We start from the raw sequence: 15,437 nt of genomic DNA, 5'->3' as shown, positions 1-15,437 counted from the left end.
GACAGAAGGGCATCCTAGCACACAGCCAGAAGAGCCCTTACTTGGTCAGCACACATCAGCACCTCCCTGCTGAAAAACCACCAACGTGGGTCCAGATACTGGAGTGGGAAAATAAGTATGAATAAAAGCATTATAAATATCTAAGTAAATTGCTATGTGGTGGTCTGTTATTCCAAGGAAAAAGAAAAAAGAAAAAAAAGAAAACCAGAAAAAAAAAAAAAACAACATATGATGATATGGCTCCACAGCTAATTTTGGTTACTGATCCATCAGGCCTTTCTATAGGATGCTGACATATAACATGGAATGTATTTTAAGTGTCACTTTGCTTGAATATATACCTCCAACACTTGCTAATAACAGTTTAAACGTAAAACCTTGCCACGTCACAGCTGCTCACATCTATTACTTCTGAAGACAGAAAGTAACTGCTAAGTATCATTCTTCAGAAATGGAGAGAGAATGTGGGAAAAGAGATGGATGGATTTGGCAAGAGATTGCAAATGCCTAGGATTTCTGTCTCCTGCTCACGGCAAGCTTGCATACTTTATTCCTTCTCCAGTTTTATTTTAGCACCGACTTTTCTGAATGCCTTTTGCAAGCCAGCTCAGCCCAGCATGAAGTGTGCTGGCACATTCCACCGCTGCAACCCCGTCACTGTGGTCAAGCAGTCAAAATCCTCATCAGCTCCCATTTTTAGACTGTATGTTCCATAAGAGTAGTTGAAAGCTTTCCTGCTATATGTGGATGCCTCTTTGAGAGCCTTCACATGGATAGCACAGCTTGCAGGAGGACTCTGAGCACACCAGAAGGTGAGAGCTTCCCGTACCACCAAGCTCAGCTCCTAAATTTCAAGGGGCATCTGTGGGGGTCACTGGTCAACCTGTAGCTCAAATGTATTAGCTGCAGACTGAATAGGCAAAATGATAAATCTCTCTTCTGAAATCTCTCTTACTTTCCACTGTTCTGGCATCAATTTTCTAATTACATTCCTTTTTTTTTTTTCCTTCCAGACAAATACTTCATCTATAGTTTGCCTATAGATGCCTCAGTTACCTCTTACAGAGTAAGGCTGAGAAAATATATAGACACTTCTTTGAAAAACTGCCCCTTTCTAGCAGCTTTCCAGCAGTAAAAGGACTGAGGGTCCTTTTACTGGGAGAAGGCAGATTAGCATAATTGCCTTATAGTTTCGACAGTTTCTGTCATCTTCAGAAGAGATGTTCTCCAAGTTCTGCCTTATTTGATAAATGGTATCAAGTGACAACTCACATCCACTTTGTGGAGGGCTCCCAGAGTGAACTGAATGGATGTTTAAAGAGACTTGTGCTTAGGACTACACCTCCAGTTGCCATGACTGCTGGAGGCTAAACCTGGCAGGGCTGATGTCTTTATCTAGGCCCTGAAGGCTGAGGATGCTCCACAAACAGACAACAAGGCTGGAGGTCCTGGCACAGGGAGCTGGAAAGGAGCAGGTGATAAGCTGCAGCACCCAATTATTAAAAGGTAACTGGGATGTTCTCATCATAGTGCAGTGGTGGCAGGAAGGAACTGCCCAATAACAGAAGAAGAAAACAAAGATTCAAGCATTTTCCTTCAGTTTGATTTCAATGGAGATGGCTCCACGTTCAGCACAAAAGCAGACAAGTATCTCCATCAAAGGCATGAAACCAAAAGCCACGAGAATCCGTTATCATTAGACAATCCCACTTATATTTTTATGATATCATTCTAAGAAGAGATGAAAAACTATGGCTTAACACATTTCCTTAGCACTACTTTACCTCCCTAAACTGTCACAAGGAAGAGTGGATAAGAGAAAGGAGGAGGATAAATTTATGTTGCACTCGCTGCTCCTTAGAAGAGACTGTTGCTGCTGTCATAAGCCATTACGAACCCATCGTTTGTCAGCAAGCAGGAGGCCATGAGCTGGGCTGAGACAGGCACTACAAGACAGCTCCAAGGAGCTGCTCCATCTCCACCATGTGTGGCATGGCTTAAGTGTGCCTGGGCTCAATGGGCGCTATACTCCACAATTCAGGTTTGGACTGTTATTACAGCACAAAGCAAGGCTTTATGGTTTCTTAGCACCGTACTGCTCTTTTTCACAGAGCAAAAGGCACCCAGGCCACTAATTGTACCTGCAGCTAGCTTACATCTCATCTGAAGACCTAGTGAAAATGTAGCAATAAGAACTGCTGCCGACAGTATCTATCACTACACAAACACAAATATGTGGGCAGACTCACCTTACAGAAAGCACAGATCTCGGTTTGTGTCTCCCTTGTGTGCTACATGAGTAATTCGGTCTATGGACGTTCCTAGAAGAGGCAGTGGGGAAGCCATCCTCGCAGGGTAGCTAAGTGCTTGACTTCTGTGTATTTTTATGCGTTTGTCAAACACTTAGACACCACATGCACTTAGAATGCTTTAAATAAATGAAGTACATCGGGGTTGTTTAGTGCAAAAGGCACTGTACCAATGCACCTTAACCACCTCCAGTGGAAATTATAACAGGATATGAGCATAGTAAGTGCAGTCCAAAAAAAAAAAAAAAGCCTAATAAAAATAGGGTAGCAGTGTGAGAGAGGAAGAAATGTAAGACTGGCAGCATTGCTGCCTGAAAGAAATCAGGACAGCAGATCTGAGAATAGCTCACATCATAAGATGGAAAGGGAGCAAAAGCACCTCCCGTTTTACTACGACTGGGCCTGCTTACATTTCATTACAGGCAATCCAGGATAGGCAATTGTGTAATCAAGAGCCAGACGGCTTTACTCATTTATAATTAATTCAGAGTACTTTGACAGTGAGCTTAGAAAACAGCCAAGTGTTTCCCTTTAAGGGAACCTCTCATAATGCTTCTGCAGGGCACAGCAAGCAGAGCAGTTGTTCAGCTGAAGACAAAAGGTTTTCTTCTGACATAAATGAATAAAATGTTACCACAAGCAGTGAAGCAGAGAGCATGGCCCATCTTGAAGGAAGGCTCTAATCCAAACACTGGAGTTTTACAGTGAGAAACACCATTCTGGACATTTTTATACCATTTTAAGGGTCGAGAGAAGTCTCAGTACATTATAGAATGAGATGGAAACAATTCATCGTCCAACTCACGGTTGGACTAGATGATCTTGTAGGTCCTTTCCAACCTTGTGATTCCATGATTCTATGATTCATTCTTCTATTTGTTGTATATAGACATCTGCTCCCTTAAAAGCAATGATGCTAGAGCAAACACAGTTCTTGGCTACAAAACCACAACCTCCTTTTGCGTCTACTCACTACACTTGCCAGGAGAGTAGGTGTTAAAATTCTTTCTGGTTGCATTGGCCCCATACAGTCGCCATTTTCCCCAGCCATCCCACTCTGAATCGCCTCGACAGCACTGCCCTGCATCCCATAACTACTCGTTTGTTCAGATCCTCAGGTATTCATTAGCTGTCCTATGCCCACACAAATAATTCAGAGCATTAAATGCTGCCTTCCGTTTTGCGTGGTTGCTAATTTATCTACACTTTGCTTTTCGTCTGTAATTCACATTGACATTAATGGATAGACAAATACGTGTGTAGCAGAACAGAGGCAGACCAAAATAAATGAGAAAAAATGTGGTCACCAGAAACCAATTATACATTCAAAACTGCAGAGTGGAAACCACCAGAGTGTTGAAATCAAGCGAAGAAGAAAATATACCAAAACCATACTCGGGCTGGGGGAAGAAGGAGGGTGCAGAGATTCAATCAGTCTCAGCCTCATGGAAAAGAATATAAATGTTTAGACATGAACAGACCTCTTAAAATACAGTTGCAGAGTTTGCTGGCAAATGGACAAACATGCAATAAACTCACCAATGTGGAGACATATCAGGTAAGTCAGACATGAAATTGGCAGGCAACACGTGCAAGATGTGTCTTGTAAGGGCAAGATGTTCCCACCAAAAACAAAGATGAATTCTCCAAGATAATCTGAAGTTGCTCTGTAAGAGAAGCAAACATAAAATATTTAAAATGCTATCACTTGGAGCACATGGTGGTTTTGCTTCCATCAGTATTCTTCTCATTACAACGAAAACCAAAGTCTTTAAGGAGAAATACTCCAATAGTCTTGCTACTTTGAAAGCTGAACATCTGCCCAGATGGCCCTGAAAGAGTTAAGTGCTTCAGAGCTCAGATATTCTCCTTCCTATGTCTCACCATAAGCACCAGAAGATTTATGTGCAACGTATTTCCAATTACAGATCTCCACCAGCTGGGCTGTCAATCAACCTGCCTATCCATTGCATGTCTTCACCTTCCTATGTTCTCACTGCACTTAGAGGCTCCCTCTCTCCCCTTGCAAGCACACACAAAAGCATGACATCCCCACATTCCTATCAACAGGAGTAGGTTAAATGTTGCTTTAGATTTGCTTCTCCAGTTCAAGACAGACAGTACTGCCTCGCCACAGCATCCAGGAGAACTACTGCAGCGATTAATCTGATACAGCAAGCCTATTTAAAAAGCAGAATGACATTTCCTCCAAGGCTTTTCCCATTAGCAGCCATTGGCAAGGAATGCAGAGTATGAAGGAAATCTGGGAGGAAAGCCCTTGGATTAGGACACAAAATCCTCCCACACTGGTACCAAAAGTCCAGATGCAAGGTTTAAAGAGGAAAGAAAATCCACTGCTGTATCAAAGTCATTCATTATGTTTTTGCCAGGTGAAAAAAAGTGTGCAGATATGTCAACTCTGAGATCTCCAGAAAGCTCCTCAGATTCACCTGAAAGAGGTATTCTCCCAGTAATTGCAAAGCCATGTTCTGAGTCTCAACTACTTTCTGTTCAGCAGACATAAAGAGTTCATGGAAACAGGTGCTCTGCTGAGGGTCACCATCCATCCCACTTTAATGGATTATCCTTTATTTCTTCAGTGCTCCAACTCGCTCTCAGCACCACACATCCTTTACTCAATTTCTCAGCCATGTGACTAAGGGAAATGCTGAATCAATAAACCTTTGCAGAGCAATACTAAGCAATACAACCAGTGATTAAATCTTGTTTTCAGCGTGGAATTCAACCAGGAGAAACATAATTTAGAAAAGCTAACCACAAAGCTCTGAAAAAATATTTTCCTCTCCTGTTTGCTAAGATCTCCCAAAGCCATAGCCCTGAACTGGAATAAAAACAACCAACAGACATGGCATCATCCTTGAGACTTCGCCTGTTACAACACAATATAACCCCAGGCTGTTGTTTTTGCACCTGCATCTCACTTCCTAACCTCGATTACAGAGAGGATGATTCTTGAAAGGTTAATTAGCAGCTATGTAAATAGAAAATCCTTGCTGCATACTGGAGTGAACGTGTTCTACTGTAAGGGCTGAGCCCTGTGCAAAGGCTGGGGCACGGTTACCAAGCCAGGTGCTCTAGCAGGACCCATAAGGTGGCTTTTTTTTTTCCTTCAGAGGCCTTATCAGAGCTCTCTGGAAATTTTCACCCAGCCCCGACTGCCTATAAATAGCGAAGTGCAGCCCCCGGGGGCTGCGTGGCTCTGTGCTGCTGGTTGCTCCGAGTTGCTAAGGAGATGGCAGAGCAAAGGCTTGCAAACCATGTGGGGAAAGCGGCACTGCGCTGGGATTAGGCCCCAAGCCAGGTAGGTGTCCTTCAGATCAGAAACCTCCCTTGGAAAACAAAAAATGAACATTTGGATGGAGATTCCCTTCAGTTTACGGAAAGACTGAAAAATGAGCCCGAGAGAGGCCAGGAGCAGGGAACGTCAGGACAGACATCCCCACCAACAGACCTGTGGATAACTGTTACAAACCACCAGCCGTCTGCGTTCTTGCAGCATCCCTGTTTCCTGAATGCAGACCTGGGTTCTTTATCGCAGAGGAAAGTAATTATAGTTTATACTACACAGCACCGTCCCAAAGCAAAAGGAATTTCTGAATCCTTTTAAGTCACTTCTGTGCAGACTTTATAAACATGACTGATATGCAAAAAGTCAAGCTTTGAACTGCAGCGCTGGAATAAACTCCCTAAAGGAACCGAGACCAAGATGATCGCTTCTATGCAATCTTTTTCACATCTGAACATACACCCAATTCATTCATCTCAGGCTAGCTGCCATCTGAATGGAGACAGAGTCTGCTCAAGACAGGGAAGGAAAACAAGGGTCATCATGAATTAAGGTTATATGTAGATGTGACTGTCTACCTCCTCTGGTCAAATTACATCCCTAAATAGATGATGACTCACAATGGCTGTGATGGTAGCAAACATCAGCCAGATTAAGAGCACAGTTTGACAAAAGGAGGTTCTGCATTTCCAGGATGAATGGAGATGTGATTTTACAGGGATATATAAGGCTTGTTTAAAGTTTATGCGGGAGCAACTTCGCAATTGCTCCTGGTGGACTGGAAAACAGCCTGCAGATAAACATATCTATAAAGCAATGAAATTCTGCAGTACTTTCTAAGAACAAAACCCACAGGAAAACATCAACAAAAAGGTGTAGGAATCCCTCAAAGAAAGATGCAAATAGAAAAAAGCCAAGGTAGTTCCTACAGACAGAAGCAGAAAGGCAGTTCCTACAGACAGGAATGCCCTGTGCTCTTATCCAGTTTCTCACCCAGCTTACTTTCTTGCAGTAGAAAATTAAATGCTTTTGTTTTCCAAGACTCAATCACAACTACAATCATACATCTTAGCAGAACAAGGGCAGTCCCTCCTGCCAGCATTGTATTAGCTCATCTCTCATTGAAAAACGAAGAGTGAGCAGAAAAAGGTGCATTTTTCTCTGTGGCCAAGATGTTGCAAGCCACAGAAGTATCAAAGCATATCCATAGCTGACAGTTGCTTAGTGTTACACAGGTGAAAGAGAAAACTACTTTTCTTTCCGTTCCCCAAGACAGCAATGAAACCACATTAGGAATATTTGAGACAAAAAAGCAGAGAACAAGTGAGTGACCTGAATGTTCTGCCTTCCATCTTCCATAGATGACAATGCTCACACGAACTCACTGGCGACGAATCAACAAAAAAAGAAAGAGCGCATGATCACAGCTTATCTCTCAACGCGTGCACTTCTCAATATAGGAAAGTGTATGACGGATCTGCCACCATCTGATCTTGATTGTTGTAAAACCAGTCATTCTCCCTTCATCTGCCAGAAGAGTGTTAGAGTGATGGGGGGTATTTCTGGCAGCCTTACGGATGCAGAAGTGCTGAGGCATATTCCCAGAGGACAGCTGAAAGTTTCTTAGCAATTTCCATCTATTAGATGCCACTTCTGCACATTACTTGAGGATTTTCCAGTGTGATTTTGAGTTAATTAAGGATGATGAGGATGGGCAAAGAGTCCTCCGGTCTTATGGCTGCCTACTGCATTTCATTTTTCTCCACAGCAGTTTTTTTTATGATGGTCTTAAAAACTCAGAGATCTGATCCTGTAGCTACTGGATTTTATGACATAACACATTCACTGAAGATCTGATAAAATATTCTTTGGTCATAAATACAAAGCTTAACTGGAAAAAAAAAATCAGAAAAAAAAAACAACCACTCCCTTGCATATTAAGCAGAAGAAAAAAAAAAAAAGGTAAGAGCTCTTATTCAATGCTACAGTGACAGACTCTTTAGCAGGGTCTATTGTGATAGGACTAGGGGACATGATTTCAGACTAAAAGGGGAGATTTAGGTAGATACAAGGAAAAGTTTTTTACAATGAGAGTGGTGAGGCACTGAACAGATTGCCCAGAGAGGTGGTGGCTGTTCTGGAGACACTCCAGGTCAGGCTGGACGGGGCTCTGAGCATCTGATGGAGCTGTCGGCATCCCTGCTCAGTGCAGGGCACTTGGACTCCATGGCCTTTGAAGGTCCCTTCCAACTCAAATGATTCTATGACTCTGTACCCCTATATACTACTTTGTAAAGCTGGGAAATCTCTCACTGAAAATCTCACTGAGATTTCTGCAAACAGAATTATTTCTAACTTGATTCAGCCACTTTCCATTTGGAAAACATCTTAATTTTTCAGGAAATTACAAGCACTGTGGAACCAATGTAATTTGACAAGAGGTTGACTACACATTATTCTTATGAGAGTAATTATTCTTATGAGAATATGACAGCTATTAGGCAATGGGCATAAACTGAAATATAAGAAATTATCTTTGAATATTAAAAATATATATATTTTTCACCATGAGAGTGGTCAGGCACTGGAAGAGTTTGTTCAGGAGGTTTGTGAAGCCTTCATCCTCAGAGATAGCCAAAGCCTGACTAGACATGGCCTTGAGCAACCTGCATGTGCTGCCCTTGCTCTGAGCTGAGGCTTGGGCAAGGTATTCTCCAGCCACTCTGTCACTCCAAGTATTAAACACAAAGATTCAAATATAACAGTTTGTTAAGGCTGAAACTCAGCTCACAAGATGTACTGAAATATCACATATATATATATATATATATGTATGTATAAAATGCACTGAAATTTTAATGGATGGTATTCCATATTTGTGAGCTAAAGTTAGCTAGAAGAGTACAACTAAAAGAAAAAAAGCTTCTTTTTTTTTTTTTTTTTTAACATATTCTGTATCTCCAGCAAATCAAGTGCTTTGTCAAGCAATCCTCATTTTCCATCAGAGAAACAGGTCTTCAACATGGATCCTGGTTTTCTGTACCCACATTGCTATGCACTTGATGGCTAGGGCTACATTTCTTGTCAATCTTCATTTCCCTATGTCATGCAATTGACTATTACTCTTCCATATTTCCCTATATATTTCCTCTATGTCTTAAGGTGGAGAAACTACAGCGATTCTGTGATTTACAGTTACTGAAAAATAACACGGTGAAACAAATAAATGATGCAGCCCTTTATAGGTGTGGGAGTGCTGGCTATGGAAGCCTCTTCAGCTCCAGCTGAGTTTGAAAGTGCCTCTCATTACTGTGTGATACACGGTCCAGCACTGACTGTGCAATTTTACAGCTCTTACTTAGCCATCAGCACTAATGAAGAAGGGAGTTGGAACTGAGCAGCATTATTAGCAGCTTTGTCATCAGTGGCATCTATTCAGAACAGATCTGTAAGTGTCTTGGACAGGTCTAAGACGTGCAGGGAGGACTGCACAAGCTCAGCTTCTGCCATGAGCGCAGGGCTGAAGCACAGACAGGCAACCAGAATGTGAAAAACTCCAAACTATGCTGAACAACAACAGCTGAACAAGCAGTATCTGAGCACACACAAATCTGGAAGATAAGAGCACACGCAGCAAGTACAATGGTGCAAGTCACCAGAGTGCAAAGTCAGAGAAGGAAAGCATTTGAGGGCCAGCAAATTCAATTCATAATCCTCTGAATTCAGCTATTTCTACAACACCAAATAAAGAAACCTTTCAGACAACAGGCAGTTTTCCTTTAATACACACATGTTAAAAATAGTTTTTAAAAAGTGAGGGAAAAATTAAAAATGAATCAAGCATACGAATCAATATATTCCAGATAACAACATCCCTACATATCCTGTATGAATTCTTTTCACACTCCTCATACTGATTTACTTCACATATTTATCAACCAGGCTATTGGAAGACTCAGTGCAACTCTCAGGTTTGCATGCATTAGAATTGCTGTGATATCCAAGCTGCTGAAGAGCAAAGGTTTATTTCTGTGCTGAAGCCAAACCTTTCTCTGGGTGAAAAGAGAATAAAATTTCAGTAAATGTGAGGATTCATGCAGGCATGTTTGTGAAACACTCTGCACTGAGAAGTCTGTGCTCCTCTTGAGCATCCACAGAAGTTCAAGTCCTCAGCACTGCCTTGCCAAAGACACTGGGAAAAGCATGCTCAGCAAACACCACAGTGCTGAAAATGAGCTCAACACATCGAGAAGTTTGCTGCTGAGACTGCAAAGAGTTAAACACCAGAAGGCACTGCTCTGATCTCACACATCAGTGAAAGACCAGCAGCAAATCTACCCAAAGCAATGCTACAAAATAAACACAGAGCTCAATCAGACCTGAAAGCCCTTACAGAGAACAGTGAGCAAGATATGGATACACATTTCCCAAGGTGAATTCCTTTTGTATCAGTGCAACCTCTAAATATTATCATTTAACCTTCCTCAGGATTTAGGCTTGGTTTCCAACTGACAGCAGCCATTCAGATCAGCCATGCAAAGTAAACCAAGAGAGCTAAGAGGATCCAAAAAGGGAAGGGAAGTGAGCACCCACTTGAAACATTTCGCCAAACATCAGCTGGGCTGAAAAACACAGTAACTGTTTACAAAGTGGGACCCACTTTAAGTACGCCCTTAATAAGCTCAAGTGATCCACTTGCCACCTGAAGCTGAGTTCCTAAGACACTAAATGACAAGACCCTAAAGGCACCTTTTTTGCCTATATGCAGTGACAGCACCTCTATTCGAGGTATGGATAGAATTCTTATGATCTCGCAGCATTATCACTGTCCATATGCAGCCCACACAGGGTTAACATTTCAAAATCCAACTCCGGAGCTTTTTGCCACCGTGACCAGCTGTAAAAGCTTAGGCGTATCATCAGGAATTCAGTGACACAGCAAAGGTCTGAATGTACACATACATTTCTGACTCCCAGGACGCAGAAGGCAGACCAAAAAACTGTGCCCGTGACTAACACGTCCCATAATGCCTCATAAGCCTCTTCAGTATAAACTGATTCGGGAATGTAACAGTGGTCATAAACATTACATTTGTAGAGAACTTTTTTTCCAAAGGGCTTTTATCCATGGGACTTGTGAGAGGGCGCCGCGAGGCCGGCCGTGGCGGCAGGGAGGCCTTACAGGAGCTGACAGGAGATCCTTGGGAAACGGGCCAGGCCCAGATGCTGGCCCACAACTGACAAACAAAATCGGGTTTTGCACGTGAAAAGTGGGTCAGGGCTATGGAGAGGAGGGCGAAACGAACGCCAGCAGGGACCCTCGGGCCTCTATTAGCGGTGCTATTATGCAAATGTAGCAGTGCCCATCAGCATGTCAGACCTGCAGCGGGAGCTGCCCTAGGTGAATCTCATTAAAAGCCCCTTCCCCAGCCTGCACTTGTTCATGCTGCTGTAACCCTCTGAGCCCTGCTGAGCTGCCTGTCTTGCCCCCTTGCTGATCCCCTGTGGGCCATCATCTCCATCATCCCCATACATCCCAGCACAGCTTGGGATGGCGACACCACGACAGCCTTTGCTTGCCCCCGACCACCTCTACCCTCCACTTTTCTTGCAAAGCCAAATGGTGGTCGCACACTGAGAAGCCCAGAATCTTTTTTAAACACTCACATCTTTTCCCTCAAAACTCTGAGCCCCTACAGGCATGAGGCTCCCATGGAGAGGACATGATCCAGCGCACACCTGGGACACGTGAGAAGGACAGAAGCACCAAAAGCCCGCTGTCCCACACACAGCAACCTCGGCCGAACCCTGAGCTTTCCCAGTCGTCCCCTTGGCGATCATTATTATCATCTTCGCACAAAAAATCTGGACTTTTTAAACAGTGCTTAAATGATTCTCTCCCCCAAAGAATTAAATTACCATTTATAGTCTATTCTTCCTATTAAAAATTTATCAATTTATTCATCGCTTCTAGGACTGAGACCTTTCATTTGTTTTACAATGAAGAAACCTTTGATCCACAATTCTCCAAGGCTACCATTTTTTATTCTTTAGTTCTTCTCATTAAAAATAAAATACCTCTATTCTCCAACACGCCTTGATGGCACACTCAAAATGCACACTGTAACAACGAGAAACTTATTTTAGCCTTACCTTGTGATAGGCACTTCAGAAGTTTAAAAGGGTTTGGGGGGTGGGTTTTTTGTTGATTGTTTTTCCTTTTCAGTACAGGACTGTTATGATTTAATAAAGCCAAAGGGGTTCTACATCCTAGAATCACCAGGTTAGGAGACTGAAACCAGACAGTATTTACAAAGTGAGCCATCAGAACGCCTTACTCCCAAAGACACAAATGCAAACAGCGGAAGTAGTGCTCCCCAGAACTTCCCTCCCTGGGAGGGGACCTGAAGTGCATGCGCTCCCTGACAACCCCCAAGTCACCCCTTAACTACCCCCCTCCCCCCCCCCAGGCTGCTTTTGAGGAGCAGCTCCTCAGCTGAGTCCATGCACTGAGGCTCACAGAAACAACTTGCAAAACATTTGGAAACCACATTTCAGCAATTCCTCTCCCCCATCCCCAGTTTCTCCTGTTCTCAACAGCTGGACATACAAAAACCCCTCTCCAGCAAAACAACCCTTTGCATCTGGGTGTGACGATGACCACAGAAAGCAGATTCGCCCCCACTCAAACTACTAAATGTGCCTTTCACATCAGCAGCTTTGGGCTGCTCCTACAAAGAAGACAAAACATCCAACTGGATTTACTATTCTGTGGTCCGTGTACAAGTCACATCTCACGCACTGTGAGGACTTTTGCATTAGTTTGCTCTGTACAATCTTCTCCATTTACATTATTATAGGCACATGCGGTACCCCTTACCCATTAATAGAAAGATCTGAGGGCATTTGCATTAGTTTACTCTATGATGTTCTCCTTAGAGGCACACATGCTTCTCCTTCCCCATCAATAACAGCTACGGATCATCTGCCCAATCTCAGGTTACATGGTACATCCTGGCCCTATCCACCTACCTTGGCCCCATATGAAGCACTAGGACATAACCATTATTTGTCACACGTTTCCAGAAGTTTGAGGAGAGCTGAGGGCTGTCCCCATCGCTTAGCCGAGTGGCACCTTCGTGGCCTGCTGCAGGAAAGCACTGGGGCACAAAGCCAACAAGACATTCAGCCATGGTGCTGATGCCCCATCACCTATGGGTCAGATAGCATGCTAACACACCTACAACCTTGTTCTTCTCAACATGAGGAGGAAACACAGTGAGAAAAGACATTTATTTGCTGCTGATCCAGTGTAAGGTCACCATGTGTGGCATCAAGTGATCCTCCAGCACAAGAGCATCTCGTGGGCTTTGTGCTGCACACACAGCTGTGCATCAGCAGGGCTTCCTCTGCGCAAAGGTTTCTGATCTTTCAGTACACCTTGCTAAAAATTTTCCTTTAAATTCATTTTTATCCCATATACACATTTCCCCCCGTTTTGATCTCCACAGAAACTCTGAAGTCTGTAAGAGAGAATTCTGCCTGAAAAGCAGAATGTGCTCTTTGCAGTTCTGTTTTTTAATACAGAAACATTTTCTACACACTGAAATGCTACTTTCTATTCACCTCCATCACAGAAAGCTGAGATACCAACTAAAACTAAACTCTGAAAAGTGACCAGACCCTGTTTAAAGCCTGAATTCAGCTCAATGCTGTGCTTAATCACACCCACAGTCATTCTGTGAGAGGTCAAGGGAAAAAAAAAAAAAAAAAAGAAAAAAAAGAAAAATCTAAGCCACCCAATTCCCAATGCTTACATTCAGTAATACCAAAGGAGACAAATGACCAGATAACTTGGTAGAGAAACAACAATCTTCTCCACTACCAGAGCAAGAGCATATCAGAGGACCAAAAACCACTTTGTGTCCAAGTCTCTGTTTAGTGCAAAGTAAACCCTCCAGCTGCGACAGGGAGGAGAACAGAAAACCTTTGCCAGTTGTGCAGGAGCCCCCGCCATGACCAATAAACATTACCAAAGGTACCCGCGGTCCCTCCTCACCCTCAGCAGTCAGCAGCTACAAGCAGCAGGAGGAGCACAGTCAGCAGAAAGCACAGGAATCCAGAACACAGCTCCATAAGATAGCACATGGCTAAGTGTAGCTAAGTATGCTTTTGTCACCAAATGTAAGATGGACTGAAAATATTGCTGCCTTGTAAGTCGCTTGCACATGCCAGAATATCTGCACTCTGTATAAATGGATTCCTTTCAAATATTGTGAAAATGAATTCATCCCACAGAAACACAACAGGCCTAACGGCATGTCACCAGATGTCACCCAGGCTATGATACAGCCACTTGACTATGCTCTTCACCAGCATCGTGGAGGAGCCACGAATGTCTGACGAGCCTCAGGAACACAGGCTTGCCAAGCACTTGTCAATCTCCAGTGCATGTTATTCCTCTTCAGCAATCTCACGCCGGCATCTTGTTCCTGTGTATATAAAAGCTTGCTCAGCATGTTCAAATTGCTGTAATTCAGACAGCCTAATCATTTGGCGAAATGCTGCCATATTAGCAGATAGCAGCTTGCCCTCTCTGCAAACAGGAGGCTTCTACTCCGCATCACTCATTTCAGGAGCAGGATGGACGAGGGGCCTTCACCTCCTGCTCCTGTTGGCTTGGTAATACTGATGATAGTTAAACGCCCGCTGCCCCCACAGTGCTGACACACATCGTGGGGGGCTGGTTTACTCAGGCAAGACAAAGCACACACGCAGAAAAGACACACACACTATTCCCATTTTACAGTGCTTCGCGGAGACAGAAAGGAACTTTCTGTGATAAACGAAATGCGTGGGCTCAAAAGGCAAACTGTATTCATCCCACCCAGTCTTAGTCCAAATAACCATAATATTATTGAATTTGTGCTCTGCTTAAAATGAGTGGAGATCAGAGGCTCTCCAAGTGTGGTTTGTAGTTAACCTTTGCTCCACGAGTCACAGGAATGACTGACAGAGGTCAGGCCAAAGGTTTCCCTAGCCCAATATTCTGCCCCATAGTGGCACAACAGATGTATATGGAGAAGGAAAAAAAAAAAAAAACTGGCAAAATACATTGTAATAACTCTACACCATCATCTAATTATCTGCAGCTCCCACATTTCAAGAACCAGAGAGAATTTCTTTCTTCTTAAGAGCATTTGATGGATTTCTCTTCCAGGAATGAGGACAGATGCTGTCTGTTGGCATGCAAACTTCTGGCATCAGCAAGGTCCAGTGGCAGTGAATTGCATGGATTCACTACAGACTTCCATCAGGTCATTGCAAGTTCCATGTCTCACACTTGAAACAGCTGGGAAACCTGGTTATGTGGCAGAATAACTAATCCTTCCCTTTCCGGTCAAGCAGCTTTTCCTTAGTGGTATCAGCTATTTTAGATACCATTACCATGCAGATAAGGTTATTCTCTGCACTACTTTGCACTACTTCAAGTCTGTCCTGCACACAACACTAGGTCCTTGTCAAAAAATGCAGTGAAGTATGAAGACAAATAATATATTTAAATTTTGCAGCATGCCCTCCCAGTAGAGTAACAGCAAGTAAAGTCCTTGACTTTTAGGCCAATGCTTCCCAAATGCTCTTCTACAGAATGTGAACCACCTTCATCCAGTCGTGCATTTTTCTATATAAACTCCTTCCACCCCCTCTTCCCATAAACAGTGGATCAAGTTACTATTAACTCTGTCTTCTTGTTTCTTTTTGCATTTTCTCCACAACTTTGATAATCATGTTAATGCTCACAATATTGTTGTCAAGTCCTA

Source organism: Lagopus leucura, unplaced genomic scaffold (assembly GCF_019238085.1).
Source record: "Lagopus leucura isolate 7727_CA_CO unplaced genomic scaffold, USGS_WTPT01 Super-Scaffold_702, whole genome shotgun sequence".
In the NCBI taxonomy this organism is placed as follows: Eukaryota; Metazoa; Chordata; class Aves; order Galliformes; family Phasianidae; genus Lagopus; species Lagopus leucura.
This window is presented reverse-complemented; position numbering follows the sequence as displayed.